We start from the raw sequence: 4129 nt of genomic DNA, 5'->3' as shown, positions 1-4129 counted from the left end.
AAACACTTAGAGAGTGGCGGGAGCTGCGCGCCACACACCTCCACCACTCTCCTGTTCCCCTGTAATCAGAGCAGTGAGGTAATGAATGTGGAAGATAACCCCTCTGCTGGGCGGAAGCAGAGATAAAGTCAAAAGTGATTAAGAAGAGGCGGGAGGTGAAGAGGAGGTGGTTGGAGACGCTGTTGTGGGGTCCTGACAAAAGGTGCAGGTGTAGCAGTGCATTCTGGACAGGAGCTGCTCTGACAGGTGACCACAAAACTACAGATCAAGCAGGTAATTACCTGACCAAGGTAATTTACTGGACTAAGTGCCACTTTTGCCGCCCTGTTGGTGTGACTGTGTGCAATTATGCACAGAGGTCTAACAATGGAACATGTGTGCCATTCACGAGGTGGGCTGAGCCGACTAGCCCAAGACCACCAAAGACACACATGCGCCACATGAACTGTGGACACAAAGAACGACAGAGATAAATGAATGCTCAAAATGAAAGGTAAGTGTTGACTATGACTTTACTCTAGCAGAAGAAGTGTGTTATTTTGATGCCTATAATGATCATCTCATTGGAAAACTGCATCTTTAATTTGCAGAAGATGACTGACAACTCTTGACAGCTACACTAGTTAATGTAAAAGCAATCTATTTTTATTTTTAAACACCACCTGATATGAGAACTAGTATGCCGCTTTGTTTCATGTACAAATCTCATTCATAAGACACTTGCTTATGCCTCATGTAAGACAAATAGGCAACATTCAACTACCATTTACATATTCTCTCTTTTAAGATTCAGTCTAATATTCTATTGACAATACAGCCAATTTTAGAACCTATTTATTTATAAGACCATTGTCTTTAATATCAGCTTCTATAAATCTGGGGGATAACAGCTATCAGCACTATTTAAAGAAACTTTAAAGATTATACTAAAAACAGCTATCAGATCTACCAGTCTAGTCCAAAACTTTAATTCACCACAAATATATATATTGTCAAACACCTGTAAACCTGCATCTGTGGATGTGTGCTTCAAATGCTACTTTTCTTGCCGTCCATTTTGTAACAAAAATGAGGATACAATCAAGATCTTTTCTTTAAACCCCACATTAATTTCTGTTTGATGTCAATGATTCAAATAATACATTTAAAATCATATCCAATAGCACAGCGAGTGCAAATGATAAAAGCTTGTTTGAAATAATGCACCTCCCTGCCCATACAATCATTTTGGCAATAATGTAATATTGAGGAATAAAAGGCCCTAATAAATGAGTTGTAGTTGTCCGCTTCCTGACACAGTCTCTACCCTGTGCAGAAAGACATCATTATGCTGAGACAAATGAGTGTGTGTGTGTGTGTGTACACGGGTGCGTGCGGATCCGTGCGCACGAACGTGTTTGTGTGGATGGGAGTCTTAAGAGCTCACTCAGAATTCACATCCATCTAGACGAGCGGCGGGCTGATAATAAACGCCCCTCAGCCTGATGATGGCTTAATTACCAGTGTAAAGAAAGTGTTTAATCTCTGACCCGTTTCATGTTCTCGCCACTCTCTTTCTCCGGGAGTGTGTGTGCGCGTGTAAAAGACACTGCTGCGTCCCACTCGTAGAGAGACCCCTGCCGTCTGCCAGGGGCCTGTAGGGTGCAATTAGAAACCACTAAATGAAGTTGACTATACGGTTTCATTTTTCGCTTTCTCTTTCTCCACCCCCTCCTCCTCTTCAACCTGCGTAATTAACATGGAAAACTATGCGTTGTGCCAGAGACAAAAGTCTAGAATCTCAAAACAGCTGCTGTTATAAGGAAATTATAGTTTTATTTCCATGTACATATATCATCGTCATTTCATGTGCAGGAATAAATATTACTTTTAGTAGCCTCTAAAGTTACTAATATGTACCTTTAAAGCAAACGTTTGCCCAAAGATTCATCATTTATCAAATCATTTACTCACCATTTACTCATCCATATGTTGATCCAATGTTACTAACATTTTGGTGGACTGTGCCTTTAAAGTATAAACTTCAGGGGTGGATAGGCTACAAAGTTATGCATTTTAAGTGCTGAGTAACCCCATCTTTTGTACCCCTATAACTGTGCAATTTTACACATAAAAAAAATGTAAATTTCAAAATGTAATTTCAAACAAAACTGAAAGGAAAGCCCAAAGCACATATTAACAGGTTCTAAATGCCAATCCCAGCAGTATGGGTGGGTTCAGGATGTTCAGGATCCTCAGGTATTTCAAACTTCTATTAACCACTAAGCAAAGAATGAAAAAGAAGCTCATCATGAGTATATCTGGGCTTTCATTTGTCCAGTCCTAGAGTGATGTATGACACAGTGCTAACAAACCAGCCAGTCCCATTAACAGTCGTCTGGAGGCTCCAAGGACCACTAAATCCCTGCGTCTCAGCTACACAAACAAAGTCAATCCACCTGAGACGGCGGGGGACAGGATGCTGGGCTACTTATAGCAACCTGAGAGCCGCAAACAAGAATGGCAGGAAAGCTGCTCAGGCCCAGACGCTTTGAAGTGCCCTACCGCTAAACTAGTCTGATCGGACAAGCCAGCATCTTTGAAGGCAGGTTATCCTCAACAGCCGCGTGTCCTGTTGTGAACGAATTGTTTCCTCTTTCAATTTGTCTTGATTTTTTTGCTGAAATTGACACTTGGCAATTGTTCTACTGGGTGAGGCCGGGTCCTGCTAAATACGAGCCTCTACCGGAGACTGTGCAGTGTTTTCGAGTAGCGAGTCAGGTGCCGGGTCTGAAGTAGCGAATCAGTGCAGGTGACACTGCTGTGACACTCCAAAGGAATCTCCTGTGGGGTGACCTCCTGCTAACTGGCCATTTCCTCTATCCACTGGGTCATGACCTTTTCTGCATCGGCCAAGTGAAGCCATTAGTCATGGGAGTGAGGTCATTCTACAGGAACACCATACATCACGGCATATATTAGAAAGGCTACGAGATGTCAGCATTAATCTTTTTAATCTCTGTGGTTTTAATGATGGCCTTTGACTCACAGTTCATAAAGGCATACACAGGAACTTTCTCTGTAGGATGTGATGTGAAAGAGTTTCAGAGTTTTGCGCAACAATTGGATTACAAACTTTGTGAGCTCGGGTAAGGTGTGACGGGGCTAAAGCGTTTTTCCAATAAATGTTAAAGTGCAGGTGTATAAAGCGGCAAAGGCAGACATGCTCTGGTTGTTGAGAGCGCAACATGACCCCTTGTGTGCACAATCAGAAGCATGATTTTTTTTATAATTCACATTTACAGTGTACACTTAGTTGAGGCAGCACATAATAACACACACAAACAAGTCCTCTGACACTGATAAGATTTGCAAAGCATCACATGTATAATCTGAGAGCAAGGAACAGGAAGTTCACGGATAATCCTCAAATCCGAACATTCATTGATCTTAAAACTGTTTTGATACAGTATGTCTGCTGCTAAGTTCAACTGAAACACAGTACTAAAATATGTTGAGAAAGCACACCTAGTTGGCCATGGCACTAATAAATGTTTTGTCACTGATAATACAAGCTCTCTAGATTTTTCATACTATCAGGAGTGGCATTTTTTTTTGCCCAGGGAGGATTTATGCAGCTTCTCTCCTGTGTATCCTATTACCCACTTGAATTCTGATATAAATCATATTTGTTTTATTACCACAGCCAATGAAATCAAGGCTCAAACCATCACTGTGATTAATGAAAGCAACGCCCTTTTCCTGTGGGTGAAGCGAGGGCATCCTCATCCAACTGGCCCATCCTTACTTTCCTTTTCCAAATAAACACAGCAATGTCAACCGTCGAAGCACATTTAGTTTTGACCCAAGGGCCGCAAGATATTCTTAGCTCACTGATCACGCTCCAAGCGCTCATTGAAAGCGCTCTTTTGCCATGGCGGGGGACGAGTGCGGAGCTGCACGTTGGCCTACCCCGAACAGGAAATTCCACAGCTCTCCCTAGCCTCTGAACACAATACTACTCAAAACACACAAGATGAAGGCAGAGAGCGGGAGCAGGCCAGAAAGTTGCTCTGTCTCTGTAGATATCCCTCTTTCAACCTCTAATCATCCTTCTCAAATAGGGGACGAATATGCATTATGTAACTGA

Source organism: Puntigrus tetrazona, chromosome 9, assembly GCF_018831695.1.
Source record: "Puntigrus tetrazona isolate hp1 chromosome 9, ASM1883169v1, whole genome shotgun sequence".
In the NCBI taxonomy this organism is placed as follows: Eukaryota; Metazoa; Chordata; class Actinopteri; order Cypriniformes; family Cyprinidae; genus Puntigrus; species Puntigrus tetrazona.
Note: the sequence above shows the minus strand (reverse complement) of the source record.